This window comes from Terrapene carolina, unplaced genomic scaffold (genome assembly GCF_002925995.2).
Source record: "Terrapene carolina triunguis isolate 2854851 unplaced genomic scaffold, T_m_triunguis-2.0 Scaffold89, whole genome shotgun sequence".
Lineage (NCBI taxonomy): Eukaryota > Metazoa > Chordata > Testudines > Emydidae > Terrapene > Terrapene triunguis.
In genome coordinates this window covers 8,668,307-8,687,327 of record NW_020664440.1, presented here as the reverse complement: position 1 = coordinate 8,687,327, position 19,021 = coordinate 8,668,307, and the positions used below count along the sequence as shown (strand labels likewise).

The following is a 19,021-nucleotide window of genomic DNA, read 5'->3' as shown; positions in this document are numbered from 1 at the left end:
TTAACATTTGTGGGGGTTGGGATGGATTTGATTATTAACTCTTATTGCACACTAAGATAAATGCTAAAACAAAGCTTTTGTTAAAGCTTCAAAGGTAAAACAGCAAATATTGTTTTTAGGCTTCAATATTTAAAGGCTGTTAAAGGATACCTCAAAAATATTTTCACATGACCATGACCAAGGATATCACTTTGTTGTAAGGTAAGAGAGAGTAGCTTTTTTCCCCCTGTAAAGATGGGCAAGCTTCTGCATTGCTGATTTCTTGGCAGGCTGAAGACTTTTACGTATGAGAGAGAGGGGGCGGGGGAGGGAGAACAGTTTAGACTAGTGCTATCTGTCTCACATGAAAAAAGATTCAAAATGTAAGTTCACAAGAATCTGAAAGATACTAGCACAGACGGTTGGACACTGTGAAGAGCAAAATATCACGCAATGGAGCATTTGTAAAATGTGGATATGTATATTATGTTTGAAGCCAAGAAAGCTAGAAGGTTAGTTTCTGTTAAACCAAAAATGAGTAAATAAAATAATCAATAGCACACAAGTCGCAAAAGGAGTGCACCACGCACTAGTGGGTTGTGGAAGTGTGTTCAGAATTGTGTAGTTTTGGGTTCAGAAGTGTGTAGTTTTGAAAGGTAGAGTTCACAGTTGTGGGTACTGAAAGTAACACTTTTTTGTCTTTAAATGTTGCCAGAGTAACACTGTAAGACTACAGATTCAGTGGCTGCTCCATAGTGGTTGGGGAGGAATCTTTCATATTACTACTTCAGTTACATGTGAGGTCAAGTTTCAAGATGATACTTATAACACAGCCTCAAAATGGTTAATGGTTGGCATTAACTAATGTATGGAGAGTCATTTTAAGAAATTGTGAAGACGTTGCAAGGCTAAAATGCACTGTAAGATTTGATCATTTTGCTCTCTTAACATTCTATAAGATGTTCTCTTATCATTTGATTGGACCTTTGACAGGTTTGATACTTTCTGGGAACATGTTATGGTCCTTAAGTCTGAAGAAACCAAAAAGGGCTAGTAGCTCTCTTATGCTAAGTAATTTATATGAGTCAAATAACCAGTCTATCAGTGAAAGATGCTAGACTTATGACCATAGTTCAAATTTTGTACTGTAAGCAATGTGTACTTAACTTGCCTGTTAGCTGTACTTGTATTATATATGATAGTTGATTAAAAAAAATTTACATGAACTGTGGTTAGTATAGGGATGTTGGTCAAAACTGAGTGTTTCTTTTCCAACATTGTGATAGAAATGAAATTTAATAATATTATTTTAAATGGAGGAAATTTTCAGTGCTTAGCTTTATCCTCATGATATTTATTTTATTTCAATTTTAGAAAAATAAAAAGTGCCCACATGTGGGCTTTGATTTTTAATAATTTGCTGGATGCTCAAAGTGCAATATGAGCAGCTCACTTCTTCCACCAAACAGCAGCACATCAGCAAATACAAACACTATACATTTGTCTGTGGCACAATCCATCTACCCTTCTTCAAAGACCAGGTGAATAAACGCACCCTGCCTTACACACTTTGCATTTCCACCTACATTTCACTTTCCAAATAGGTAATAATGACACCTGGGTCAGAATATGGCGCCTACAGTATCTCATAACAGTCAATATATATCGCAGAATAAAAAAAATCACCATCCTGATAACTATTGTGGAAGCACTTCTATATTGTAGTCTTTAAGTTATTCAATTTTTAAAATTTTTTAGGTTCTCAGACTTCAACTCTGGTTTAAGAGGCCATTTCTGATGAAGGCCTATGAGCACCTCTTTACTAGTCATTGTTTAGCAAAATCATTATGCACATCAGATTCTCTAAATTAAAAAAAAGTTGAACTATTAACAAATAGGATATAAAAGTACATTAATTCATTTTTGGCTTCTTTGCAGCCCTTAATTTTTTTTTCAAACTAAGCTCCCCCCCACACTCCAAAACAAAATAAAATCATAAAGATAATAGATAATGAAGGCAAATATCAGCCTAGTTGTTTAGACTTAACTATAACTTGGTTAGATTTGAAGGAAAAAATAGTCTGTATTATTCCATTATTGGACCTCACAATTTAAAAAATGCCAATTGTGGTTCTGAGGTGTTTATATTTCAGTGCTTCTAGGAAGCCTTGCAGTAAATAATTAAAACAGAAATGTTCAGTTAATATATTCAGTTGTGAAACTAAAGTTGTCGCTAACCAAAATCAATCCATCAATAAATACTAAATCAGATTTCTGAAACTGTCTTAAAAAGAAAGACTGCTTTCTAGGTATTGAAATGGAGTTTTTCCCCAGAGGTTTTGGTTTCTAATCATATTTATCCCTTGTAGGCTCTTCAAGGCAGGGATGTTGGCCCTTATCCTGCAAACACTTATGCCCGTAAGCAACTTTCTGCAAGTGAGAAGTCTCATTGAGATACTACTCACCTGTGTAAAGTTACTCAAGGGAGCCAGTATGTGAGGGAGGAGGGACTTTGTTCATCACATTTTGGATTCTGTACAATGCCACATATGCTCTAGTACTATAGAGTACTACTGTATAATTAGTACAATCTTCTTCCCCAGGCCCCTCGATTTCAATGTCTGATTTAGATTATTGATTGAATATAGCTTTATAATCATCACTCACAATTTGGGCCCCATCCTGCAGCACTCACACAACTCGCTCTTACGGATACGATTAGTCCCACTGAAGAAACTACCCGCGTGAGTAAAGGTTGCAGGATGAAGCTAGTAGGGTACAATCCTACTGTGAGCTCAATGGCAAAGCTTATTTTGACTTCAGTGGGAGCAGACTCAGGGCCAGTGTGACTAGTCAGAACCCAATCCAAGTCCCACTGAAATCAATGGGAGGCTTTCCGCTGACATCAGTAGGCACTGGATCAGGCTCTTAATCCATTGAGAATCGTTGCCGGCACTGTGTTTTTTTTTTTTTTTTTTTTTTTATTTTTATTTTTTTTCCCCCCTAATTTTTTTTTTTTTAATTTATATTAAAAAAAATAACTTTTAGCCAAAGATCTCCAAGTGCATTGCAAAGATAGGCATTTCCTGCATTCTCCCCGTCTCACCGGTGGATAAACTGAGATGCAGAGTGGTTAAGGCCAAACATTTCAATCATGTCTACTAAAATCCCCATCCTGCAAATACTTACACTTGTTAGTAACTTTACTCATGTCTGCAGTGCCATTAAAGTCAGTGAGACTACCTGCATACATAAAGTTACTCATGTGTACAGATGTTTGCAGGATAGGGGTCTAAATTTGCATGTCAAAGTTTTGGGGTTCTCAGGCAGCTCAAACTTGTCTTTTTTGGAAAATGTAGACCTAAGCCCAAGATCACATACCCAGTCAGTGGTAGAACTGAAATAATCATCTTAGCTTCCAGCCCTGTGTTCAAGTTGCTAGACCATGCTCGCCTCCCTTGAGCAAACACTAGTTTGGGGTTTTTTTTGTAGCTGTGTACTGAATATGCTCCACAGGTGTTTAGAAAAATAGGCAAATGTTACATGTGATTTGAGACATTACCAAGAGAGAACTTTATTCGAAGTAGTCATGTTCAGCTACTTTGGTTTTTTAAAAATTCAATTTTAATATGGTCTACTTGTGTCCTGCAAATGTATTCTGTGTTGCAAAGTGTAATACCACAGGTTTGCCTGAACCATCCAGAAAATAGATACAATAAAACTGATAAACATGAAAATAGATTTAAAGAACCTGATCAAGATAGGGTGACCAGATGTCCCGATTTTATAGGGACAGTCCTGATATTCGGGGCTTTTTCTTATATAGGCGCCTATTACCCCCTACCCCGTCCTGATTTTTCACATTTTCTATCTGGTCACCCTAGATCAAGATCACATTTACAGCAAAGTGGAATAAAAACCTTTATTGCTGTGACTCTAACAGTAAATAGTATGTCAGCGTTCATGTATTTTACTTGCAAGGTTTTGATGTTTTACATAGTGTAGTGAAAGTGAGACCTGCCTATTATACAGTAGTATTGTGCCTGTCTTTTCAGGCCTCAATCTAGAAAATCTTTACTTACAGAAGTAATCCCATTGAAGCCAGTGGGACTGCTTGCAAGCACTTATAGGTCTTGGACCTTAGTCTCCGATATTTTATTATTAGAACTATGTAAAACTTCTCATTAGACGTGTATTAAAAACTCTTCTAATTTTTGCAAATTAGCAAAAAATCAAAATACAGTACTTTCCATTTTCATCTTGATTTTAAACATTTTTGTCTTACTAAAAATGTCATTTTTCAGCGGTGAAAAGGTGACATGTAATTATGAAAATTCTGTCTTTGCAAAATAAATGGTAATTAAGTGAATTTCCTTCTGAAAGGCTTTGGTGAAAATTCTGATTTTTACCCCAGAGTGAAATGGATGGCAAAAAGCTGCACCAGATCCTGGAAATGGCATACTCTGTCAGTTGATCAGTTTCACAAACACTTCCAAGAGACCCCACCTTTACTGTGTGAATTTTGTGAAACAAAGTTTTATGCAGCCTTATTATTTCACACACCAAAATTTCGTTGAGTTTCTGTTTCATGTTTTATTGTCAAGATCAGCAAATGCTTGCATATTTGTCTGTCTCTACTGAATTAACATATTAGATATTGTGTGTTCTTCGGCACACTGTTCAGAAAATCAACATTTCAGTGAAATTATGTTAGATTTATTCTATTAACGCTTTTGGTCAATTGACATGGAATTAATTCTAAACACTGTTAGTAACTTGATCTAAATTAATAAACAAATGTTTTTCTTTTCTCTTGTACCATATGTTGATCCCAATTACATGAACAGAAAGTGGCAGATTGTCATGTTTCTTAAAGGATTACATAGTGTTTTGCATAAGAGAGAGTACACAAGATGCAGCGATATACGTTGTAACACACTTGCTGTTGTTCTTCTTTTCTGCTCTATTTTTTACTGACACCCATTTTTCTTCTTAACCCTCTGCACTTGGTGTAAAAAGAGGACACAAACACCCCAAATACAAGTAAAATACTTTCTGAATTAAGCATGAAAGATGCATCTGCTCCAGAACTGTATCTTTTGGAAAGGGGAAGAGAGGGGAGGGGAGGAGAGAGAGTACATAAATAGAATTACAGGGGTTACAAACACACACAAAATAATTAACTAAGCAGAGACCTATTCAAGCAAGTCTGGGTTCTGAAACAAAGGACGTGAGTCATATATTATTCAAAGTGAAACTAAATTGATAGACATCAAGATTAAGAAAGTTTATGGTAGAGAACAAAGATGTCTCATCTTCAGGGATTTTTTTCCTCTCCCTCCCTTCCCCCCCCCCCAAACACCACATTGTTCTTGTTGAACCGAAGAGCCTCACGCTGGCTGGTACTGATAAGCAGCAGTCCTGTGACTTTATTGTTTTTATTAACTCTCTCTGAAAGTCATTCACCATTAAACACAATTGAATTCATTTGTTGTTTTATTTATGTTTGTACTTGCTAATGTGGTAACAATGAAAATGCTTCAGATGTTGTCGCTAGCACTGATCTGCCAATGACATTGTGGTATCCTCTTTGTCTCCAGGGTAAGAAGAGTGACCTTTTTGGGTGGCTGTAACTGAAGATTGCTTTGCAGAAGCAACCAAAGTAGGTAAATACAAATACCATTTTGCACTTAGTTTGTATAGCTTGACCTGCCTATATATGGGCCCAATCCTGCAAAACCCATGAATATTCCTTACTTGCGGAAGTAGCCCCTGGATTTAAATGGGAATACTTGCGTGAGTAAGGACTGTAGGATTGGGCTCTAACAAAGTTTTCTAACCATATTCTGCCCTAACTTTTAAACCATGTTCATCTCCAGCTAAACCAATGGGTTAGACCCTCAGTTGAAACGTAGGGAAAGAAACACATAGGTGGTCCTTCTGGCTCACACCCAGCTGCCTCTGGGGCCATTTGGCCACCAATCTTGTCCTCGGTCTAAATGAGAGTAATCTTCTCTAATTTATGTTGGCTGTCTATTATCCAACTGGCTCTCCTTGCAGCTGGGAATCCTGTCATGCCCTCTTTCTCTCAAAGATGCCCCAGTCCTCCCCACTCCTCTGAGGGGTGGCAGAGTTGTTTCAGTCTCCTAGCCAGCTGAAGACTCCATTACATAAGATGAATCCCAAGGGATGGTCAAATTGGCATTATGGCTGCTTTGATTTGGGCTAACACAACAGTGTAAGAGCAGAATTTGGCTCTTAATCTGGTTACTACTTCTTATTCTTGTAACAGTTGAAATACATGCTTTTTGGTCTTTTGGGACATAGCAAAACCAAACCAAAACAAAAGAAAATCAGCTCCCTGAAAGCATTCTTTTTTAAAAACAATATGAAAATCCTTTACTTCTACCTTAACTCCTTGCCTTTCTTTTTGTTGAGTTCTGTAAGTTTAAAGTTAGAAAGGAATATTAACATCACAAAAGTAGTGATTCATAAAATTAACTTGCAGAAGACAGGAGTAACACATGTCAGTGTTTGGTGTTGAAGTGGTGTCATCTGACTGAGGTTCATATGGCTGCTTTATAATCACCTTCTTTCAGAAATCAATAGTCGGTTAAGCACCATAGCAACAAGCAACACTGATGTAACCGTTAAGCGGTGGCTGCCGTTCGCTGTGATGTCAGTGCTGTTCTCTTGACCTTCTTTGAATATAAAATGATGATTTCATTTTAAATTTAGAATTTTACAGAATGATTAAATGTATCAAAGAATTAGAGCTATTTTTATTTATTTATTTATTTATTTATTTATTTATTAAAATACATGTTAAGGAAAAAATCCCGACGCATTCTCTTCTGTTTCAAATTAAAATAGATTTATGGATAATGTGTTCTTTAGCTCTTTGTTGCCAAAAAAAAAAAATCTATTCAGGCAGGATGAAATTCATGGAGTTCAAGTGAATATTGCAATCTATGGCTGTTCCTGTGGTTTATGTCAGCAACACGGTATGCCTTCCCTTGGAATGTGGATATTATTATTGTTTGCTTAAGGGGTGCCTAGGATGTCTTAGGTATTTTTCAGACATTCGATCAGGGCAGACCCTGCCCTGAGAAGCTCACAGTCCAAGGAATAGAGCTGTTTTGTTTCTCCTTTTGGTTTGATTTTAAATTGGCCTGATGCATAACGAAAATCTTTGCACACTGGGATACATCAAACCCCCTCATGCTTTACAGTATGCTTGTAAAGAAGAGCTTATGCTGCAATATGTGGACATCATATTACGTGACATATGTGAGTTTAGGAATACTATTTGCAGTACAAAGCAATGTTTTAAACTAACCTGAAGTTTCTGACCTACATCTCTGCAAAAGCAAAGATACTTTGTATTACAGTAGCCATGGCACAACACATGCTTGGGCTTGTCCTCTTGCAAACATCATGTAACGCTAAGTAGCTTCGATGAGTAAGAATCACAATGTATAAGGCCAGAAGGGACCATTAAATCATCTAGTCTGACCTGCATATCACATTTAATCCAGTTCCCCCATGTATTAAGCCCAGTAACTTGTGTTTTGACTAAAGCACAACTTGTTGTTACACATCTTCCAGAAAAGCATCTAGACTTGATTTGAAGACATCTTGGAGAATCTACCACTTCTTCTTCGAGTGCTTGCTCATGTCTATTCCACATTAGGTGTGTGTGCTCGCCACATGCACCGGTGCTGGAAGTTTTTCTCTCAGTAGTATCCGTAGGAGAGCGGCTCTGCTGCCCTCTGGAGTGACGCCCACATGATGCGGTATAAGGAGCGCCGCTGGCTTCCCCGACCCTCAGTTCCTTCTTGCCGCCAGTGACGGTGCATGGAACGTTCGCTGCTCTTACTAGCATTGCTTAGGCTTCGTTTGTACGAACTAGAGGTCTTGTAAAGTTAGTATACATAGTTAGTAGTTGAGTTAGTTAGCCCTTAGCAGTAGTTTAGAGTTTTGTTAGTCCCAGGCTTTAACCCCTGCGATTGCTGTAAATGGCCCATGCCCGTGAGTGATCTGCATAGTAGCTGTCTCAGGTGCCTTGGTGAAGGGCACATAAGTGATAAGCGTCAAATCTGCAAGTCCTTTAAACCTAGGACTAAGAGCTTGAGATCAGACTCAGAGCACTCCTGATGGAGTCGGCGCTCCCTCTAGCCCCGGAGCAAAGGTCCGACTCAGCACCCAGCGCCACGGCATCGGTGCGTAGTGCTGCGCCGTCAACAAGCCGGCACCGATCCCCGTCCATGGCTCCGGCCAAGAAATTGAAGGCCGGTGGAGGATGGTCTCCTACTCCCCGCAAGGGGAAGGACAGGGCTGGGGGTGAGCTAAGACCAACGCTGGGCAGCTTATCTCCCTCGTCGGGAAGTCGAGCCTCGGCTCATGTCGAGGGATGCAGCCCACCCTGTTCCTTGCCTGGAAGCCTGGACACAGAGGTGGGCCTTCATCAACTTCAGGGACCCTTCTCACGAGAGTCTTCTTGAGCAGGAGGTTCAGGGGCTCTTACAGGCGTCGGGGCATCCAGATTTACCCGTACCTCAACGATTGGCTGGTCAAAGGCAACTCCAAGGCTCAGGTCCAACATGACGTCACTGCTCTTTGGGACTACTGGTCAACCACAAAAAGTCCATGTTAATTCCAGTTCAAAGGATAGAATTCATTGGGGCCAGGCTCGACTCGATCTGGGCGAGAGCATTCCTATCGTTTGTCAGGTTTCAGGCCCTGACAGGCCTCATCGCGGAAGTGTCCGCGTTTCCCCTCACCAGCACTGGTTCCACATGCTCATGAACATGGCGGTGGTCCCTCCCTGGCACCTTCCCTACTGCTGTCACACAATCACGGTTGGCTCCTACACCCCAACCTCGAGTCTCTACACCTCTTGGAGTGGATGCTCCGTGGTTGAACCCAGAGGAGTGTACCTGCTCGGAGGAGGTCCAGCAGGTCCTCCTGGGAAGTAGGAAGCCATTCACAAGACTAACTTACCTGACCAAGTGGACAAGGTTTTCCCACTGGGTGTCAGAGCGCAGTAATTCTCCCTCACATTCTTCAGTGCATACTGCAGCTCAGGAACCAGCGCAGGAACCAACTGGTGCATTCTTCCATCAGAGTGCACCTTGTGGCCATCTCTGCGTTCCACCAGCCGATCCAAGGTCAGACGGTCTTTTCTCATGACATGACTGTCAGGTTCCTGAGGGGCCTCGAGAGGCTTTACCCCCAGGTTTGGGCCCGTGTCCCACAGTGGGACCTTAACCTGGTCCTCTCCAGGCTCACCGTCCTGCCTTTCGAGCTGCTGGGCTCCTGCTCCCTTTCTTACTTGTCCTGGAAGGTAGTTTTCCTGGTGGCGGGGATGTCGGCAAGATGTGTCTCAGAGATTAAGGGCTTGACCTTGGAACCGCCTTACACAGTGTTTTATAAGGACAAAGTCCAGCTGCAGCTCCACCCAGCCTTCCCGTCGAAGGTGGTATCTTCCTTCCACATGAGCCAGGATGTATTCCTGCCCGTGTTCTGTCCCAAGCCGCACAGGACTGCTGAGGAGAGGCGTCTGGACATCCGGAGGGCCTTGGCTTTTTACTTGGCGCATACCAAGCCTTTCCGTAAATCAACCCAGCTCTTCATCGCTACAGCGGATAGGGTGAAGGGCCTTCCGTTTTCTTTGCAGAGGATTTCCAACTGGATCACCTCTTGCATAAAGACCTGTTATGAGCTAGCAAAGGTCCTGCTGCCACCGATCGTCAGGGCCCATTCAACTAGAGCACAGGTGTCTTCCGTGGCCTTCCTGGCGCACATCCCGATCCAGTACATCTGTAGAGATGCGACATGGTCCTCGGTCCACACGTTCACGTCTCATTATGCCATCACCCAGCAGTCCAGAGATGACGCTGGGTTCGGCAGAGCTGTATTACAATCTGCGCAGCCGTGAACTCCTACCCGCTTCCATGGGAACTGCTGGGAGTCACCTAATGCGGAATGGACATGAGCAAGCCCTCGAAGAAGAAAAGACAGTTACCTGTTCCGTAACTGGTGTTCTTTGAGAGATGTTGCTCATGTCCATTCCATGACCCACCTTCCTTCCCCACTGTCGGAGTTCCCGTCAAGAAGAGACTGAGGGTCGGGGAAGCCAGCGGTGCCCCTTATACCGCACCATGTGGGCACCACTCCAGAGGGTGCCAGAGCCGCTTGCCTTCGGATACTGCTGAGGGAGAAATTTCCGGCCCCGGCGTATGTGGTGAGCACACACACCTAATGTGAAATGGACATGGGCAACACATCTCAAAGAACACCAGTTAGGGAACAGGTAACTGTCTTTTCCCTTTGTAGTTTGTTTCAGTGATCAGCTACAGTACATACGTGCACAAGTGCAGTACCTGATTCCGTGGCCAATTATGGATCCTGTCCTGCTTCCGTTGAAGCCAATGGCATGACTTTACATGGTGATTTCAGTGGCAGCAGAACTGGTCTCTGTTTTTACACAATATAAAATAAATACAGAACAATTGACACCTGGGCTGACAAGTTGCAGATCGAGTTTCAACATGGTGGGAATTGACACTGCAAAGATGATAAAACATGGAAAGAGGAGTTTGTAATGGAAATGGTCACGGAGTCCTAGTTAGAGTGGTGCCACTGAAATAAGAAGGGGTAAGGGTTTTTGGTTGATTTGAAATTGAGCTCAGCTGCTTGATTGCTGAATTTCAGGTGAATCCCATCTTCTGTGTTAGTAGTTAAAGTGGCTCAGTGCATTCACAATGCAATGCTCTTCACTTCTTCAAGAACAGTTGTATGGTCCTCTACTTCCCAGAACTGCGTGGAAATCTGGTCTCAGGCATACAAAGTCGGATGAGAAGACAGGGGTGATGCAGTAGATTTTTTGCTCTAGATATTTTCTGTGAGAGCTCTGAAGAATGCACACAGTGACAAAAATAACTGAATAAACATAGTAAAGGGTTTTGATGGTTAAACCTTCACAATTCAGATGTTTGTATTCTCCTTTATTTAACATTATTAATCATAATGTCAAATTAAATTGCTTTACAAACCAGAGCCAGCTTTCTTCAAAGTGAGAATCGGAGTTAAAATATTGATTTTTTTTCCCTTTAAGGGGAGGGAGGGAAATGTATTTATAGAGAAATATGCTCAATAGTATTAGTTTTCCTGCAGTAGTCATTTGTTTAAATGTTACATAAAGGCATTTTCGGTAATCAAACAAATTCAGTGGGCTTTGTAAGTCAGGAATAGCTTGCATGCTGCAAAATTGGAAAGTACAAAAACATGTTACTAAAGTTGTACATTATTGATAACAAAAGGTACATGCAGACTTTCAAGATAGCAGAGATAGTATCCTTTAGAAAACCCCTAACGAGAAAAAAATCAACACAAAAGGATTTTCCAAAGTTACACTTAGTTTAAAATTTCAACTCTTAATGCATGGCAGAGTTAAATGGTGATTAAATATTGATACCAAAACTGTAGCTGCTTGTAATTCAGGATCCAGTGAGACAATCAACAAATTAATCTTTGGGTCTGAGCTCAGTTCGTGCTCTTATATTTTTTTTTTCTCTACAGGGCAGAACCAGTAAATGCTGCTCTACCTTTTTTCTGTCCCCTTAAGTGTGGCATAAAGATGAGCCAAAAGGTTTTTCTCTCCACTAGATAATAAAATAGGCCACACCATTTTTCTTTATGGAAAATAACCCATGTAGGATGCCAGAGATTTCTCTTAGGGTATGTCTACACTACAGGATTAATCCGAATTTAGATAATTCGAATTTGGGAAACAGGTTGTATAAATTCGATTGTGCGCGGCCACACTAAGCACATTAATTCGGTTTTTAACCACATTAATTCGGTGGTGTGCGGCCACACTACCCCATTACTTTAACCACAGTAATTCGGTGGTGTGCGGCCACACTAACCCTAATTCGAATTAACAAAATCGATTTAGGCGCTACTCCGCTCGTCGAGGTGGAGTACAGAAATCGATTTTAAGTGCCCTTTAATTCGAATTAACTGGCTCTGTAGTGTGGACGGGTGAAGGGTTAATTCGGATTAACGCAGCTAAATCCGAATTAAAGTCGTAGTGTAGACCAGGCCTTAGAGTTCCCACCCGCTTGTTTGGTCAGGAGAGAGCCACTCCTTGACAGAATGTGTAACAAAGGCATGGCACAGTGACACTTCCATACATCCCTCTTCTGCTTTCCCCTGCTGGCAGCTGTCTGCAGAGCTCCCATAATCAGAGCTCTGTGCAAAAGTTCAGACAGCCTCAAAATATGCTAACTTTTGCAAAGGTTCCTTCTTGTTGCTACAGGTTTGGGGAGATGATGTGCCGAGTACACTCATTGGCCTGGTTCTCCCCTTTCCTGTGTGTGGCTCCCCAATCCCTCAGGGGGTAGGCTGTTATGGAAGTGGCTGCTGCACAGGCAGGGAGAGACCCATGCACAGAACAGTAGGGACCAGTGATGACTATGATAGTAAAAATACTGGAATTTATAAGAGTAATTCTTCACTTTAGCGCTTAGCTTCTTTCATTTAAGGATCTCAAAGCACTCTATGAAACAGCAATGATACAATACCCCTGGTGTGCATATGTGTGTGTGTGACAGCGAGCGCGTGAATGCGTATATAAGTACATACAGATTTATAAATGAGTAAACCGAGGCACAGAGAAGTCAAATGACTTTGGTCAGGCTGAAAATCCAGTGGCAGAGCTGAAAATAGAAACCAGGAGCCCTGATTCCCAGTGATTTTGCTCTGATCATTACACGACGAAGCCTCCCAGTGATTCTTGCTTACACACACACACACTCTCTCTCTCTCTCTCTCTCTCTCTCTCTCTCTCTCTCTGCTAGGATGGCCACTTTTTGGGTTGGTGCCTATATACACTATACTGCTTAACGTGAAAAGTCAGAGACCAGTGTGTTGTAGTGGTTAGCACAGGAAAATTGCATTTAATACTCCTGGATTTTATTCTCAGATTTGCTGCTAGCTCTCTGTGCAACTTGGGTCAAGTAATTTGACTGGTTTGTGTGCCCATCTCTAAAATGGGGTGTACAGACCTCCTGCTAAATGTCATTAGACCTATTGTGAGAATTAGTAATTGTAAGGTACTTGAGATCCTCAGATGAAAGATGCTGCGGAATTCAGAGTGTTTATTTGAATCTCTATAATCTGTAGTTACAGAAGCTATGTTACATCTGCATGTTGTCGGATGGACAAGCTCAGACTCAGTGCACTCCTCTGATAACAAAATACTAATTTAAATCCATACCTAGTTTCATAAGGAGTTTAGTCTAGAAATGAGTAGAACTGTGATTTTTCTGAAGCCATTTGATCAAGAAGATTCATAAAATAAATGAAGGCATCTTGGAATAGTTTTTAAAAGTTTTTTGAACAAATCTCATTAGCATTAGCTGTTGGAATGCTGTATTGAAGACTTCAAAGATTTCTCAGAGGAGTTCTCTCTCTAAACTATTATCTGCTGGCATTAATGATCTCATGAGAACTGTGAGAACATGTTTTGTTTGTATACTTTTGGCTCTTCCTGCCCACCCCACTCCCCACTACTCTATATATCAGTGGTTTTCAACCTTTTTCTCATTGGTGGGCCCTTAAAAATTTCAAATGGAGGAGCAGACCCCTTTGGAAATCTTGGACATAGTCTGTGGACCCCCAGGGATCTGTGAACCATAGGTTGAAAACTACTGCTATATATTATAATGCTGCAAGTGGTCTAATAGGAAAACATGTCTCTCCGTTTTTAGGATAATAAATAACAGGTTCTGATCCTCCTATGTTTTGTTCTTGGGCCAAATCATTCTTGGCTTCAACAGGGCTACTCAAGTGAACAAGGTGAGCAAGATTTAGTGAGTTCTTTATTTAATTCTACAGTCTTTCTTCCACTTCTCTAATGTATTTTATTTAAGCCCTTATCAAGTATCTACCAGGTGGTGGCTTGTATTACTCCAGGCTTACAATTTACCATCATCCCATTTCAAATCTATAATATTAACCACACAATGAAGCGTCGTGGCTTGGTGGTTAGCATATGCCTCTAGATTGAGAAACTTTTATTCTGATCTTTAGCCACACTGTTACTTTTCAATACCTATGTTAAGACTGAAATGCATACTCTTTGATGGGCTCATCATCGTTTCAAATTATTTGCAGTGATCAGAGATGGTTGCATGTATCAAAAATCCAGAAAGATGATTGGTCTTCATTTAGTATTACTTGACTGGTCACATGTATTTGAGAACCTGATGAAACTAGGCATATGAACCACAAGATGTGAACCAAAGTCCATTCTGTCATTAAAAACAAATAATATTAGATGCATTAGTCCAGGCAATACATTTTTGCTTCTATGGTGGTGTGTCCTGCAGGGATAGGTAGGACTTTTTATTCAGGACACAACTGGCTGCCAGAGATGGACAAAATGCAGCAGGGAAAACTAGCTCCGGGTCTGTGCTATGGACCTATATATTTATAACTACGTTGCTCAGGGATGTGAAAAACCCAGTACTTATACTGACCTATTCTCTTCCCCCCCCCCCCCCAGTAGACAGTGCTATGTTGAGGGGTGAGCTTCTCTTGCTGACATAGCTATTGCCTCTTGGGGAGGTGGATGAACTATGCAGACGGGAGAAACTCTCCCATCGATGTAGGAGCGTCTTTACTTAAGTGCTATAGCGGTACAGCTGCTCTGATGCAGTGTTTTAAGTGTAGACCTGCCCCCTAGCAAGCCCACCTGGCTTGGAGAAGAGTGTTTTTTTTTTTTTTTTAAAGGCCATGGACAAAAAGTTAGAGCACATTCTTACTCCTTCATTGGAGGCTGTTGGACTCTCTTTAACCTCTCATGCCAGTCGTTGCTCTGTGGTTGGACATGGGTACTGGGTACACCACTTATGCATAGGTGCTGGAACTAGCGGTGCTGGGGGTGCCAAAACACCCCCTGGCTTGAAGTGGTTTCCATCATATAGAGGGTTTACAGTTTTGTTCAGTGGCTTTCAGCACCCCCACTATAAAAATTGTTCCAGCACCACTGCACTTGTGTTAATTTTGTGCTGGTAGTTGTAATGCATGGTGAGCCATTCTGGGTTGGAGAACTAATTCCTAGCTACATGCACCCATATTTGGGGTCAATAGGGAAAATTTCTCACAAGGTGTGTGTACCCTCTAGAGAGAGAGGTATGATGCATGCAGCTGAGCCAGGGAGGAGGAAGTGGGGAATTTGATGGGGGAGGGGAGGAGGCAAAGCAGAGTAGCTTCTCTAGGGGCAACTTAGGGGGTGGGCAGCGGGCTCTGGTAGAACAGTACATTTCATGCCTATGTAGTACCAGCTTTGAAAAAATAATTTTGTATTAGAGTTAGAGGGCATGGGCACATTGGCGTAGCCCTGTAGTTTAGATGAAAGAGCTGGTTTTACATAGCTATGCAGTTTGCTGGTTTATTTCCTCTTGGGCCATATTGGATACTAAGTTGGGAACCTGCATTCTGGTTTGGCCTGGCAGGAGTCCCAGGTGGTGGACGTAGGACGGAGTTGGTTCTTCTTATCCCAAAACCCAGTCATGGGATGAGGAGCAGGTAGTTTGAAGTAAAGTTCCATCTGTACTATAAATACAGTTACATTTCCTTTTGCTGCATATGCAGGATTTAACTTTGTGTTATGAATTGTGCTAAAGCCTTGTTCTTGTCCTTTAACTGTGCCAGGCGACAAACATATTATAACTGGGACACATGGCACAAACAGATTGGCCATACGTTAGAGCAAATGGGAGGATGGACTTGAATATCCAGTATAGATGTTGCTCAACCCATACTCAAACCTGATTCTGATGACAAGGAAAAGACTAGTTGTAGATTTGCAAGCTTGGAGTCTGTCTCCAAGAATGCAGTGCAGTACCCACTTTCGTGCAGTAAGGTCCAGAGTTGGATCGGGAAATGATTGCAGAAACCAGATTTTGTCAAGTATGGCACACTTTGACTGATCGCCTCTTAATAACGGAGTGGCCTGTTGCCTTACACCAAGCCAGAAGCATGTCTTCCCGGCATATTTATTTTAGCTTATTGTAGCAGCGTTATGTTACAGTGGCAGCATTACAATATCAGTGACGTCAGTGGTCATTACAGCACCACCCTCTTCATTTGCGAGCTAGTAAAGCCAAGGCATTTAAAAAAAGACTTCTTTGGCACTGGTTGCCCAACCACACTTGTGATTCCTACACATGAAGGCGTATTTCTCTGCCTTTAATGGCCGGAGCTTCAGTCACCATATCCAGGATGTTAAATTCTGAAGAGTTTCTCCCTGCAAGCCTGTGAATTGTAATTTGGGAGTGTCTCACCTCTCATGCCCACATTTTTTTTTTTCAGCGTGCTTTGTACAAATTCTGCGTAATTGCTCAGAATAGTCATTTGACTTTGAGCTCACTGTTTACTTTTTTATTTTGGGAGCACAAACATTTGAACATTTGTAACTAAGGCTCTGACATCATTTCCATTACAAACCATTAATATCATCAGTTTCTAATTTGGTCTCTAGAATCTATTCTGGCTGAAATTTGGTGAGTTGTTTTTTATCATTTTTTTTTCCCTCAAAAGAGAAAGATGGATTGGGTGCCTTTTGTGTATAAAGTCAACTTCCTCCTCCTCAGCCCTCCTACGCGCCCTTTTTAAAAGGGGTAGAGGTTTCTCGGTTTTTACTTACTACTTCAATAGTATAAAACTTTATCGGTTGTACCTAATTTGCGGGATGGTGAAGATTAGTTAATCCCATTGATGGGAGAAAAGTTGTGTGCACAGGTACAGTAGCTTCTGATAATAGAACAGTTCCACCAGTGGAATTTTCACATGTAGGCAGTGCTTTCGATAATATTGGTAACAGTCTTTGAAAATGGAAAACACTATAGTACAAAGCCTATAAATAAATCCATAGGTTAGGTGGTAAAACAATTTTTTTAGTACCTATCTGACCCCTCTCTCACTTGAAAAGTTCTTTTAGTATAAAATGTCTTGTGCTTATTCTTATGCTGGGGGATTTTGTGGTGTTGCTGCTGTTCTTTGTTTAAGTTTGACTCCTGTAAATAGACGGTATGTTTTTAATTTGGAGAGCTTAAAAATATTTGGTGGATTTTGTAGTTTTGAAAAGTATCCAGATAATGTTCTTTTGGAAAACGTATCTGAAAAATTGATTTGGCCCAGAAATCGCAAATTGGTTTTACACTTCAATGAAATCTGGTGCCCAGGAGTACTTGGTTGGTTGTATTTTTTAAAAGAAGCGTAGGTGGTTGATTTTGGAGTTACTTGTTAAGAACATTTTGAACCTCTGAGAGCTCTGGTTTGGAGAACATTATAAGCCCTGTGAGAGGTCTTACAGAAGTTGTAAGAATGGTAAGTATGTCTGCGAAGTCAGTTATGTGAGACAGATAGGGTAAGACTATGAGTGAGATTCCACAAGCCTGCTATTGATCTTCCTTTAACAGTCTCAAAAAATCATTTATCCTCTCAGAGTAAGATTTTGGAGGAAAGTTTTTGATATTAATTAGACAAGGTGTTTTGAAGCTAAAGGAATTGTTCTGATTTGCATTGCTGCAACTGAGAGCAGAATCTGGCCTCCTTATTTTTTCTCTTTTGAAAGTTGGATGGTCAAAAACGACTTGGCCAGGAGCTGCTGAATTTATTTTGGTCATTTGTCCTTCAAAGTCTGGGACATGTCGGGGGAATTAATTTTGAATGTATTCCGTAAAAAACTCGAACCTCTGAGAGCCCCGTGAATACTTTGCAGAGTTTATCAATACCCCAATAGCTTATTTATAGAGTTGCTCCCATGAGATTACAAATTCTGTAGGTTTATCCTGTGTACTAGTTTGTAAGGTCTTTTAGTTAAGTTGTCTAGTTCAAGCAACTTAGAAGTGTCACAAAAACACACGGTATAGTTTCTAGTTTTGTAAAATGAATAGAGTTGATTCAAGGATATTAGTCACCATGGACATAGCTGGTGAAGTTTATAAGCTTCTTAAGCCAAGTAGCTTTGGCTTAAAGAACATAGCTTCGTGGTAACACTACCTGGAGAGTTTCTATGCTCTGGGAATAGTACCTATTCAAAAAAATGACTAAATGTTCAGGTTACATGCGGATTGCCTGTGGAGTTTGAGGTCTGCAATTGCAGATCATCCCTGACAAGGTCTGCAGGCTAATCAGGCGGACTTCTCAATCTCCACGTTTAATGATGTGGAACTTTACAGCATCCTTAACCATTGCATATTAAGCTTAGTAACTCCACAGATAATGCTTATCCCTCTTGTGATGATGCCCAACATAGTGTCCTGAAACAGACAGCTCTGGTATGTGCCATTAAACCTGGTTTCCAAACACTCATCCACATCAACTCATGCGAAAGTCCGTTTTTCCCCCCCTACCTGCCAAACCTCAGAGGGTCGGTATTGGAGGCCACTGCCCTGGCAGGCCAAGGTTGACAACAGCTGGGGTAGTAAAAGACCACAGTGGGTCAGGGCTTCTGTTTTGCATCTGGTGCCAATAGAGCTGTATACACTTACACCAGCGGGGAATTTGTCCACGGGCTTTTAAAATATGGGAATTGGGAACTTGCCAGAGGCCAAGACTACAACAGGGTTCAAAAAAGAACTAGATAAATTCATGGAGGATAGGTCCCTGAATGGCTATTAGACAGGATGCACAGGGATGGTGTCCCTAGCCTCTTGTTTGCCAGAAGTTGGGAATGCGCGACAGGGGATGGATCACTCAAAGACTACCTGTTCTGTTCATTCCCTCTGAAGCATCTAGCATTGGCCACCATTGGAAGACAGGGTACTGGGCTAGATGAACCATTAATCTTACTTAGTATGACTGTTCTTATGTTCAATCTGGTCAACTCTTACTGTGTGGTGTGTGTGTGTTTTTTTTTTTTTAAGAAAAACTAATGTTTTATATGCTAAAATTTCAGAATGAATGAGACTTTTATCCAAACACATACCTTTTGTACAAGAAATAGCTTTTATGTGTTTGGGCG

The 19,021-nt window shown here is 41.2% G+C and overlaps 1 long non-coding RNA gene across 1 annotated transcript in view; it reads left to right on the top strand.

Moving 5' to 3' along the window:
- The window catches only part of LOC113406285, a 211,354-nt gene extending 205,707 nt beyond the window's left edge, over positions 1-5,647 (top strand). The window contains exon 4 of the long non-coding RNA XR_003369723.1: positions 5,580-5,647. This is a non-coding gene — a long non-coding RNA (uncharacterized LOC113406285). The remainder of the gene's footprint in view (positions 1-5,579) is intronic.
- The last annotated feature ends 13,374 nt before the right edge of the window (positions 5,648-19,021 follow it).